The sequence below is a fragment of the Mixophyes fleayi genome, chromosome 10 (genome assembly GCF_038048845.1).
Source record: "Mixophyes fleayi isolate aMixFle1 chromosome 10, aMixFle1.hap1, whole genome shotgun sequence".
NCBI lineage: Eukaryota > Metazoa > Chordata > Amphibia > Anura > Limnodynastidae > Mixophyes > Mixophyes fleayi.
In genome coordinates, this window is record NC_134411.1 from 34,210,190 (window position 1) to 34,224,541 (window position 14,352).

Sequence of the window (14,352 nt, forward strand, 5' to 3'; positions counted from 1 at the left end):
TAATTACTAAACACAGGGCAGGACCTAGATATATACTATAGTCAATATATGCAGGACAGGGTCTATGTATGTATTACAGTATAATTACTATACACAGGGCAGGACCTAGATATGTAATATAGTCACTATATGCAGGACAGTGTCTATGTATGTATTACAGTATAATTACTGTACAAAGGGCAGGACCTAGATATATAATATAGTCACTATTTCCAGCACAGGATCTATGTATGTATTACAGTATATCTACTATACACAGAGCAGGACCTAGATATATAATATAGTCACTAAATGCAGGACAGGATCTATGTATGTATTACAGTATAATTACTGTACACAGGGCAGGACCTAGATATATAATATAGTTACTATTTCCAGCACAGGATCTATATATGTATTACAGTATAATTACTATACACAGAGCAGGACCTAGATATATACTATAGTCACTATATGCAAGACAAGGTCTATGTATGTATTACAGTATAATTACTATACACAGAGCAGGACCTAGATATATACTATAGTCACTATATCCAGGACAGGATCTATGTATGTATTACAGTATAATTACTATACACAGGGCAGGACCTAGATATATAATATAGACACTCTATGCAGGACAGGATCTATGTATGTATTACAGTATAATCACTGTACACAGAGCAGGACCTAGATATATACTATAGTCACTATTTGCAGGACAGGATCTATGTATGTATTACAGTATAATTACTATACACAGGGCAGAACCTAGATATATACTATAGTCACTATATGCAGGACAGGATCTATGTATGTATTACAGTATAATTACTATACACAGAGCAGGACCTAGATATATACTATAGTCACTATATGCAAGACAAGGTCTATGTATGTATTACAGTATAATTACTATACACAGAGCAGGACCTAGATATATACTATAGTCACTATATCCAGGACAGGATCTATGTATGTATTACAGTATAATTACTATACACAGAGCAGGACCTAGATATATACTATAGTCACTATATGGAGGACAGGAGCTATGTATGTTTTACAGTATAATTACTATACACAGAGCAGGACCTAGATATATAATATAGTCACTATATGCAGGACAGGATCTATGTATGTATTACAGTATAATTACTATACACAGGGCAGGACCTAGATATATAATATAGTCACTATATGGAGGACAGGAGCTATGTATGTATTACAGTATAATTACTATACACAGAGCAGGACCTAGATATATAATATAGTCACTATATCCAGGACAGGATCTATGTATGTATTACAGTATAATTACTATACACAGGGCAGGACCTAGATATATAATATAGTCACTATATGGAGGACAGGAGCTATGTATGTATTACAGTATAATTACTATACACAGGGCAGGACCTAGATATATACTATAGTCACTATATCCAGGACAGGATATATGTATGTATTACAGTATAATTACTATACACAGGGCTGGACCTAGATATATAATATAGACACTATATGGAGGACAGGAGCTATGTATGTATTACAGTATAATTACTATACACAGAGCAGGACCTAGATATATACTATAGTCACTATATGGAGGACAAGCTCTATGTATGTATTACAGTATAATTACTATACACAGGGTAGTCTCTAGATATATATTATAGTCACTATATCCATGACAGAAGCTATGTATGTATTACAGTATAATTACTATACACAGGACTGGCTCTAGATATATAATATAGTCACTATATGCAGGACAGGATCTATGTATGTATTACAGTATAATTACTATACACAGAGCAGGATCTAGATATATATTATAGTCACTATATGCAGGACAGGATCTATGTATGTATTACAGTATAATTACTATACACAGGGCAGGACCTAGATATATAATATAGTCACTATATCCAGGACAGGATCTATGTATGTATTACAGTATAATTACTATACACAGCGCAGGACTTAGATATATACTATAGTCACTATATGCAGGACAGGATCTATGTATGTATTACAGTATAATTACTGTACACAGGGCAGGGCCTAGATATATACTATAGTCACTATATGGAGGACAGGGTCTATGTATATATTACAGTATAATTACTATATACAGGGTAGTCTCTAGATATATATTATAGTCACTATATCCATGACAGGAGCCATGTATGTATTACAGTATATTTATTATACACAGGGTAGTCTCTAGATATATATTATAGTCACTATATCCATTTCAGGATCTATGTATGTATTACAGTATATTTACTACACACAGAGCAGGACCTATATATACACTATAGTCACTATATGCAGGACAGGATCTATGTATGTATTACAGTATAATTACTATACACAGAGCAGGACCTACATATATACTATAGTCACTATATGCAGGACAAGGTCTATGTATGTATTACAGTATAATTATTATACACAGGGCAGGACCTAGATATATACTATAGTCACTATATGCAGGACAGGATCTATGTATGTATTACAATATAATTACTATACACAGGGCAGAACCTAGATATATACTATAGTCACTATATGCAGGACAAGGTCGATGTATGTATTACAGTATAATTATTATACACAGGGTAGTCTCTAGATATATACTATAGTCACTATATGCAGGACAGGATCTATGTATGTATTACAATATAATTACTATACACAGAGCAGAGCCTAGATATATACTATAGTCACCATATGGAGGACAGGATCTATGTATGTATTACAGTGTAATTACTATACACAGGGCAGGTTCTAGATATATACTATAGTCACTATATGAAGGACAGGGTCTATGTATGTATTACAGTGTAATTACTATACACAGTGCAGGACCTAGATATATAATATAGTCACTATATGCAGGACAGGATCTATGTATGTATTACAGTATAATTACTATACACAGGGCAGGCCCTAGATATATACTATAGTCACTATATGGAGGACAGGATCTATGTATGTATTACAGTATAATTACTATAGACAGAGCAGGACCTAGATATATACTATAGTCACTATATAGAGGACAGGGTCTATGTATGTATTACAGTATAATTACTATACACAGGGCAGGACCTAGATATATACTATAGTCACTATATGGAGAACAGGGTCTATGTATGTATTACAGTATAATCACTATACAGAGGGCAGGACCTTGATATATACTATAGTCACTATATGCAGGATGTATGTATGTTTGGGTGTTATGGTGGCACAGTGGTTGGTATCGCTGTATTGCAGTAATGGGGTTATTGTTTCCAAGTTTCTGTGTGATGTGTTTGATTAAATATTCTCTGTAAACTGCTTTGTAATGTTTTGGTGCTATTTCAATAAAGAAAAATAATGCAGTATAATTACTGTATATGGGTACACACCTCGGTCATTCTACGCAGGACACATCTTCTGAATGTATGAAACCCCGCTGCACATAGCACCTGATAGAATATAACACTCACTACTATATACAGGTCTAGATGTGGGCACATACAATACAAACACTGAACACAGGCCATGAGATAGACAACTATATATATATATATATATATATATATATATATATATATATATATTCACTATACATCAAACAGGGACAGGTTACATATTGGACCTGACTCATTAAGGCAGAATGAATGTAGATTGCATTTTTTTTTAAACTCACATAAATCAGGGATACGCACGTCCGTATTCAATAAGAAGCAGATGTGACGATACGTCTGGTGGAGTATACAGGTCTAGGTCCGATCTGATCTGACAGACAACACACTGCTGGATATGTACAATACATTTGTGGAATATAAATTTCCAGTAGAACGGACATAAATAAAAAAAAGTATTCAATGATTGTCACCTGTTAATAATATAGTATTTAATGAGAAAACATGAAAAAAAAAAAAAAAGTAAATTTTCAATTCCCCCCCATAAATGACATTTATAAGGATGTTATTAATGTCTACTGTACATAAAATGCATTTTTACAGTTGATACAGACACAGGGTCTAGCTGTATACACAGCCATCATCACTAGTAATCAGCACTTACACCCGACCTGTAGCTGGTGCCAGTGATACGACAGAATAACACGTACATAGGAGATGCCCAAAGCTTGGATCAGACGCTGCTGTGTGCGCTCCAGCTTGGCCCTTACTGTACACTGACTACGGGCATACACCCAGCTCCCTCCCCGTTCCGCTCCTGAACCCATAGGCTGTAGTAGGGTTTTTTGTGCTTGAAGATAATTTTATGTTGATGTGGTCACTGGCGTATGGGCTGGACATGTGCAGAGGGGTTTTATGCAAAATACGGCACATATTAGCATTTACGTTCCTTAATGAATCAGGTCCATTATGGGCATTTTACACAGGCTGGACCAGGGAACATACTATCCTCACTACATACATGACAGGACCTGTGTACATAGTATACTCACTACACACAGTACAGGACCAGGGAACATACTCTACTCACTAGACACAGGACAGGACCAGGGAACATACTATCCTCACTACATACATGACAGGACCTGGGTACATAGTATACTCACTACACACAGGACAGAACTTGGGAACATACTCTACTCACTACACACAGGACAGGACCTGGGAACATACTATCCTCACTACATACATGACAGGACCTGGGTACATAGTATACTCACTACACACAGGACAGGACCAGGGAACATACTATCCTCACTACATACATGACAGGACCTGGGTACATAGTATACTCACTACACACAGGACAGGACTTGGGAACATACTCTACTCACTACACACAGGACAGGACCTGGGAACATACTATCCTCACTACATACATGACAGGACCTGGGTACATAGTATACTCACTACACACAGGATAGAACTTGGGAACATACTCTACTCACTACACACAGGACAGGACTTGGGAACATAATATCCTCACTACACACAGGACAGGACCTGGGTACATAGTATACTCACTACACACAGGACAGGACCTGGGTACATAATATACTCACTACACACAGGACAGGACTTGGGAACATAATATCCTCACTACACACAGGACAGGACCTGGGTACATAGTATACTCACTACACACAGGACAGGACCTGGGTACATAATATACTCACTACACACAGGACAGGACCTGGGTACATAATATACTCACTACACACAGGACAGGACTTGGGAACATAATATCCTCACTACACACAGGACAGGACCTGGGTACATAATATACTCACTACACACAGGACAGGACCTGGGTACATAATATACTCACTACACACAGGACAGGACTTGGAAACATAATATACTCACTACACACAGGACAGGACCTGGGTACATAGTATACTCACTACACACAGGACAGGACCTGGGTACATAATATACTCACTACACACAGGACAGGACCTGGGTACATAATATACTCACTACACACAGGACAGGACTTGGAAACATAATATACTCACTACATACATGACAGGAAATGGGAACATAATATACTCACTACACACAGGACAGGACCTGGTTCCATACTATACTCATTACATACATGACAGAACCTGGGAACTTACTTTACTCACTACACACATGACAGGACCTAGTAACATACTATACTGACTACATATATGACAGGACTTGGGAACATACAATTCTCACTACACACAGTACAGGACCTGGGAACATACTATATACACTACATACATGACAGAACCGTGGAACATACTATTCTCACTACACATAGTACAGGACCTAGAAACATAGTATACACATTACATACATGACAGGGCCGTGGAACATACTATTCTCACTACACACAGTACAGGACCTGGGAACATACTATACACACTACATACATGACAGGACCTGGGAACATACTATTCTCACTACACATAGGGCAGGACCAGGGAACATACTATACTCATTACATACATGACAGGACCAGGGAACATACTATACTCATTACATACATGACAGGACCAGGGCACATACTATAGTCACTACATACATAACAGGACCAGGGAACATACTATGCACACTACATCCATGACAGGACCGTGGAACATACTATACTCACTACACATAGGGCAGGGCCTGGGTACATACTTTACTCACTACATACATGACAGGACCGTCGAACATACTATACTCACTACACATGAGAAATATGCAGTTACCATTGGAATTAGTACCAGTAATTAAAAAGTGTTCTTGATGTTGTATGCATGTAGAGACAGCTCATATAAAGGTGGTAACTGGATGACACAAGAGGTCTCCAGCTGCTTCTGCAATTTGGCCCTTTCCTAAGGATCCACAAATCCTTATTTACATACCAGCCTCAGCATACACAGGACAGAACCTGCACACTATGATACCTGTACACAGAGCAGGACGTAGCTGTGTCATGTATCCAGTCTACACAGGACAGGGCCTAGATACATACACAGGACAGAGCCTGCACACTATGATACTGGTACACAGAGCAGGACGTAGCTATGTCATGTATCCAGTCTACACAGGACAGGGCCTAGATACATACACAGGACAGAACCTGCACACTATGATACCTGTACACAGAGCAGGACGTAGCTATCTCATGTATCCAGTCTACACAGGACGGGGCCTAGATACATACACAGGACAGAACCTGCACACTATGATACCTGTACACAGAGCAGGACGTAGCTATGTCATGTATCCAGTCTACATAGGACAGGGCCTAGATACATACACAGGACAGAACCTGCACACTATGATACCTGTACACAGAGCAGGACGTAGCTATGTCATGTATCCAGTCTACACAGGATGGGGCCTAGATACATACACAGGACAGAACCTGCACACTATGATACTTGTACACAGAGCAGGACGTAGCTATGTCATGTATCCAGTCTACACAGGACGGGGCCTAGATACATACATACACACACAGGACAGAACCTGCACACTATGATACCTGTACACAGAGCAGGACGTAGCTATGTCATGTATCCAGTCTACACAGAACGGGACCTAGATACATACACAGGACAGGGCCTAGATACATACACAGCACACACACTACACCTGCTGTACACTACACTACACTGGGCCTATATAGATATACACAATGTTGGACATAATGTATATTATGGGATAATACTGACATGAATACTTAGTACATATATAAACAGACCAGATACACATACAGTTTACTGGTGAATATTATTCACTTACTGGTAAATCATGTGAGATGTATTATATTAAGGAATAGGTGTTAATTCTCCTGTTATATCAGTATACTTAGAACTGTACACAAAGCCTCACCTGTACATGACAGCCCATGCAGATCTCTGGACTGAGCTCCTGGGAGACTGACAACCTCCAATATCTGGGTCCTGAAACAACAAGAACATTTAGATGTATTAAACACCACACACAGAGGGAAAGGAGACTAGATTTGTGATACATGAAGTTGGAGTGAGGTAGATCAAAGTTAGGCAACCTGTGGCTCACCAGATTGTGTTGAACTACAAGTCACATCGTGCCTTGCCAGACACCTGATCACAGAGCCACAGTATGCCTTATAGCAAATATATCATACTGCAAGACCCAGGTACCCCGATCTGCCCCGTCACCCCAAACCTGGCCTACCTTAGGACAGTGACAAGGACATGTTATAGGACTGTTACACTAATGAGTCATTCTCATTCATCCATCTCATCCAAACGCAACGCGTTTACATTCTTATAATTATTGTAACAAAACCATCGTTATGAAACTATGGACGTCTATCCCCCCACATGCAACAGTCAGCAAACAGAAAAATACTTAACATCTTGAGTTAAAGACTAGTTTTATTTAAGAATAAGATCTATTTGTATTTACTGAAAGGACATTGCTACATTGAGATAAAACTAACAGAAAGTAGTTCTAAAGAAACGTAAATACATTTATAACTATTCAAAACTGTAAACAAAATTGGAGACATAAACTATTGGAAATAACTTACTAATTGGTCAGAGGATTCATTGCATTCTTTTGGCCAGATATTTATTTATACAATTCATAAGGTTCATATACGTTTTCTACGGAACACAGACAACTATGTGCGTGTAGGTACAGAACAATAGCTACATTTCATTTGAATGTAATTGTCCTGTGCAACATCCCTCAGAGAGGCACTCACATATCACGTTGCATTCAGCTATTGAGATACAGTATACAGACTATGGACGTAGATTCTCTACAGCTCAGAACCGTAAATTCTAATCCCTCCAATAAGGAGGATGGCCCCAAACCAAAATGATTGATTTAATGGCTATCAGAATGACTTGGAGACATTATTTTAGCTTTATGTACTGCAGATGCCACCTAATATCTGCAAAAGACACTAATTGCAGCTTTGTGCTTTATTATAGACTCAAATATTCTAGACAAAGGGGATCTCCTGGGCTCTGGGTTGTATTTTGTACAGTACACCCCCAAAATATGACTACAAGAGCAGGCTTGACGCCCCAATCTTCAGTTCTATGACTATCAGGCACATGGAACGTGAACTTAGAAAACCACTTGATACAATCACATAATTTTTAGCTCAAAAATCCCCAACTTCTGCAGCTTGGACGTACAAGATCATTTTGACATGTTCATGGCAAAGGTAAAAAAAACTATTTCTCTAAGGCTGCTGTAGGACTAGAAGTCTCAGCAACTCTACTAGTTAGCCACGGGCTGGCAAGGCATGCTAGAAACTCTAGTTCCACAGCAGAATGGAGCCAAGCATTGTATGAGGAAATCCCTCTATCACTTTAAACCAATAAAATGGCCAACTCGGATGGGGAGACCCCTAATTATTACAACTAACTTGAATAAATGTTTAGCAAGTGGGGAGGTGGAAACAGTTGATTTGTCTACTGACCTATGTTGCTTTACAAGTCATTCTTGCCAAACTGCGGCCACAGCTGGCGTAGATATAAAAAAAACAGGGACGCGTTTTTGCTTTCACCTAGTTTTATTATGCCTCTGTTTCTGTTAGTTTTCTTCTGTTTGACGATGCAACTTGCTACCCCAAATCAGTTTTGTCTTTAGAGAACCATTAACTCTTTCCAAGTGTTCAGTTGCAGGATCCTTGTGCCACGAAGCGCAATCCGTGACGCTCTTTTTTACCCAGTGGATTCCCCAATCATTGGGTGCAAGGACACGTTGACTAATCTGTCTAACCTAAATCATGTCAATTTAGGAGACCCTGCCTGTATTTTTATGAAGGGGGTTGGTTTTCATACCCTTTTTTCAATCGGTCCCCAGTTTTAAATTGATTGTGGCTTAAAATCAAGTGAATGATCACTTGTTAATTTAGAGTAAACACATTAGCAAATATTATAATTATGGAAAGAGGCGGTCAAATTAAAGAGTAGACTACCAGTGATAGCGTACAGGAACCATGTCTAATACTAGACTGTGTATGACTACTGTCCACAGCGTGGACTCATCCCTGTTACCAACCAATCCTCCAAAATTATTTTCTCTTTGGTAGTCTGTCTATTGTTTCCCAATATATCAATTAAGCTGGGCTTGGTTTTATTTCCCTACAGAAATGCAAGTGGACTCTTAGAGGTCTCCGATGCTATGTTTTAATATTTGGGTATTATTTTGTTGCTCTATCCAAGTAAGTGACTTATTTTCTAGCCTGTCAGACTCTTTTCTATTATTTATCGGGTCACCCGGCTGCGTTCTTGACCCCCCACACGTTAGAAAGTGCAATAGAAAAAGCTGCCTGTCTCTCCGTGCAGCCTGATCGCTGTGTGAATGAACATCACGCCGATGCCCGGGGTTGGAATCACAGTGTTACAGGCTCGGAAGGAAGAGGGGCAGCAACTTTCTGCTGAACTTTTATTTGGTGTGGATGGGGCGCGGCACACATGGGGTAACAACTCTATTTATCAACCCCCCCCCCCCCTCTACCTACCTAGTCCCTCGCCCTTCCTACGATAATCCCCCAAAAAGTTGCGAGAAGTGATGTAAAGTTAGTATAGTGTGATTTGAACCCGTGTTTTGAGACAACTTCTGTTGTTGGGGGCGCACAGGAAGGACACACAGTGGGTGTAACTTTTGGGGGTGCCCTGGGGTGCAGTATCCTGATGTATGTTCTGTAAACTTATTTTTAATATTGAAGATGCGTAACTGAGGAATTGCTTTTGGTCTCCTGTATATGGGTTTGGTGGTCTTGGAGGAGATTTTGGGGGGTACACAGATGGCTGTCGAAGCGGGATTCAGGGGATGAAGACGGGTGGCTACTGAGAGGTTGCCGAAGATATTGATAGATTGGGAGGTCACTGTGGTGTCTTCGCTGCCGCCGGCGAGTGCGCCCTCCGCAAATGCTTTTTGGGGTAAGGGCTTCCCGGCTAGGTATTCACATACAGCAAGCCCAGACCGCAAAAAGATTCGAGAAGGACCTGATCCAGCTCCGCTTCCAGCAGCTCCGGTGGCGCCGATCCCCAAATCCAGACCCTGCCTCTCGCTCCAATGAATCCCCCTCCCCTCTCCTTGTATCCCCCCTGCGCTCTCTCATCCAGGGCGCGCTGAGCACCGGCACTTCAGCACCTACTGTCCGCGGACAGCTCCCCGCTCGCCGCTTTGTACACACAGCAGAGACGGAGCAGCCAGCGCCGAGCGGAGGCGCTGCGTAAAGAGGGAACTCTCCCCCTGAGCGCTAAATAAATACACAGCAGCCGGGCTGCCCATTGGCTGGGACTAAAATCGTCATCCACCAATCAGGGGCGGCATCACATCCCATTTTCTTTTCGAAAGGGGTAGAGAGAGAAAACATTTCCATTTTCCAATTATTCAACAAATCCTTCACAAGACAAGTCATAGTGAGAGGGAGGGAGATTCACCCCCCTCCTTTATATATACTCAGCAAGGGGCTGAGGAGGTGCACCCCTTTATAGACAGGGGTGTAGGAGACTATTTCTGTCTGTTTGGTCTATAAATAGACTGGATGGCTATTCTATGAGCTTTTATATATATATATATATATATATATATATATATATATATATACAGAGATAGATAGATAGAGATAGAGATAGATATAGATATATATATATATATATATATATATATATATATATATATATATATATATATATATATATATATATAACATCGTATAATGTTTTAACAGACTGACATTGTCATCATTCGCTGGATCCCTTCTCTTATCAAAGATGTGATCTGGCCAAATTCCACACGTGTATACGTCAAGTACATAGAATCCCCAATTTATACTGCTCCATATACTGCTCCTCTCCTTCCCCCTCATATACACCCTCAGCCCCATCTATGTGTAGCTAGTGCAATATACCACAAATACCTAAATACTCAGACTATCATTTTATTTAACATGTGGTTGCTCGTCCCATAATATAGACGGGAATAAAGTGTCTCTAACATATTTGGTGCCCTGAGCCATTGCTTACACTACACACACATCACCTGCATGATACTAAGTACAATATATGTTACCAATGACCTAAACTATTTCCGCCTTCAATGAGGTTATAAAGTCAAGTTAAACACTTACTTACTTCGCAGCTGTCACGGTCTCCTCACATCTGGACAATCCCCTGTTTGGGTGCCACGAAAACATGAAAAATCCACAATGCCCCTTGTTCCAGGTATGTATATAAGTTACTGTACTGAGTGGGAGGGTCACGATCTGCTACATTCCTTAACTCCTTCTTTACCTTCTCCAACTTGTGGACGGTAATACAAAAAAATAAAAAATAAAAGGGGAAGAATGGTATTTGGATGCAGGTACCCCTTGGATCTCTTCTTATTGGGCGCCCTTGGATCTCCTCTCATTGGGTGCTCTACTTTATCCCGGTCCAGAGCCCCTCTCCCTGGATCACATCTTATTGGGTGTTGTGTGATACTTGGGTCCAGACCCCCCCATTAAATGTCTCTCATTGGATATCTAGCAAGTCACGATTTCAGCTCACTGGGTGAACTGTGACTGGAGCAGTGACGCAGACACCTCTCATCACTCACTTATACAGTCACGACTTGGAGATCCGTGCTGTTACCACAACATTACTGCTGCCACCATTCAATTATTTAATAGAATCCCGGGCAGGCTAAACTCGTGTCTGTCTGTGCGTCTGTCTGACTGAGCCTTTTAACCTCTTGGTTGCAGGAAGGAGCGATCTGAACGGCACAGAGCCCTGTTTCTTGCACCAAGGGGGGGGGGGGGGGAGTGAATGGGGGGCACATAACCCCTTAGTGTCACTATAACCAACCATCGCCTTATTTATGTGCTGCAAAGACCCCACCAGGGGCTGCCCACTCACTTTCTTTCTCTGTAGGGGTTGCAGTAATTCACTACACGTGCTGTTAGCTGTGTTAAAATGTGATCCGTTTGTAAATACGACCACGCAGCCTGGAATTTCTGCATTGTACATAGTGACATCAGTGGGTGTTTTTTTTTTCCCTTGTAGAAAATTCCTATCCACATAACGTGATCTCCCTTCTCTGCTCTCCCTGTACCCACTCCCTGTCTGTGCAAAACGATGGACGGTCTGTGTGTGTATAGGAGGCATCTCTCTCTTCCTTTCTTTCCCTGCCTCTAAAATCTCCATTCGTCTTGTCAAGGTGGTCACCGGGAAGCAGGAGGTCTTAGTAATGTTTATTAACCCTTTTGAAGACGAGTAAGGAACCGCATGCGGTCTTGATAAACAGGTGTCTAGCTACAGTGAGTATTGCAAATGCCATCTTGGGGATCCTGCAGTTGGAAATAAGCCTCGGTGCTAAAAGGGTTTTTTTTTTTAGCCTTACCAGTTGCTTCTTCTTCTGGTTTCTGGCAATAGAAGCCCCGGGAACTCAAGTCCAGGTTTGTACAATTCTCCTTTTTCTCCTATTTGTCTTTAATTTTCAAAACCACGGTCATGTTATTGTAATGCCCCCTCCCTACCACTCCATATATTTCCTCGTACCCAAACCTGCTCTGAACAGAGCTACTCAATTAACTTACTTTCTAAATCCATCTCCCACCAACTCATCTGGAGAGGGGATGAGTAAGAGAAAGCTGTGAGAAAAACACACACACACAACATCTTCAGGGACCAAAGACTTGAATAGGGAAGAAGAGGTGGGAGGAGATGAAGGCTAAATAAAGCAACATAGAGACGATTCAGCATCAGGCATAAGTCATTCAAATACAGGGCGGGAAGATAAAGCTTATGAACAAGGGATAGAGAGAGATGGGGGGGGGGGGTGCTTCAACAGGCAGCCATGGTCATAATCATTATTTTGGGCTTCCTAGAGAACCTTGTGTTTGGTGGAGGAGACCCCCAGCCGCAGCAGACACAAGCAGCAGAGATCCTAGAGAAGAGTGGTTTCAGCACCCAAACTGCTGAACAGCTCCAGAATCCGCCTCGCCTCAGTGCGCAGCGCAAAAAAAGCTGCAATTGCGTGAGCGGAGCTTCCTTCCCAAGCAGCAAGGACACCGAAATTCCTTAGAAATAGGAGTATTTAGGAGACTCCACAGCGCCGGCAGCCAGAATCAGTGAGAAAGAAGCTGTAGCCTGTATTGATTCAGAGATTTAATGCTGGGAGATCCCCGTTTTCCTGATAGAATTCCCCCTCTCTACATTTTACGCATGCATCCAAAACCCAACACTATTACCGTACGTAGCACAAAAGACAAGTCACATCAGCACCACCCCAAGTACAAAAAAAACAATATTCAAATAGAAATATTTATAGTATATTTAAAAATGTATAAATACATATTGAAAAGAAACGGCGAATACATAAACAAAGAGAGGAAGAACAACACAAAACATCGTTCCGATAGCAAAAACATTTCCATTACTTACCATGTCTGGGAATTCTGTGAATACAGAAGGAAACTGACAGTGTTTGAGTGAGAAAGGAAGAGAGAGAGAGAGAGAGAGAGAGAGAGAGATGGAGATAGAGAGAAAAGGAAAAAAAAAGGAAAAATCCAACAATTAATGTTATAGTTTTAAATAAAGAATAGAATAAAACCTTCGCTGATGTTAAGGGCTCTTGTCACCGCGCTGTCTTTTAATACCAGTGAAACCCTCAGTCTATTTCTGGCGCACAATCAAAACCCTGATGCTATTTTTAGCTAGTAAAAAAAAAAAAAATACACACACACTGACACACACACACACACACACACACACACACTGACACACACATACACACAAAGGTATTTCATTGGCACGCTGCGCCCTCGCCACACAACTCTGCTTCTTTATTGCACCATTTTAACGCAGGGTTACAAGATTATTATATATTTGAATTAAATCCATGCACACGAAGCTGCTGTGCCCTA

At 40.6% G+C, this 14,352-nt stretch overlaps 2 long non-coding RNA genes across 3 annotated transcripts in view; one reads left to right on the forward strand and one right to left on the reverse strand.

The window, feature by feature from the left end:
* The window catches only part of LOC142103963 (uncharacterized), a 55,665-nt gene extending 43,253 nt beyond the window's left edge, over positions 1-12,412 (reverse strand). The window contains exons 1-2 of one of the 2 annotated variants that reach the window (XR_012679475.1): positions 11,582-12,412; positions 7,323-7,393 (exon numbers count right to left, since the gene is read on the reverse strand). This is a non-coding gene — a long non-coding RNA (uncharacterized LOC142103963). Of the gene's footprint in view, positions 1-7,322; positions 7,394-11,577 lie in introns of both variants that reach the window. The other variant, XR_012679474.1, reaches the window with a different exon arrangement.
* LOC142103964 (uncharacterized) lies at positions 12,326-13,959 on the forward strand. Its single transcript, XR_012679476.1, has 2 exons — positions 12,326-12,744; positions 12,822-13,959. It is a non-coding gene; the product is annotated as an uncharacterized LOC142103964 (long non-coding RNA).
* The last annotated feature ends 393 nt before the right edge of the window (positions 13,960-14,352 follow it).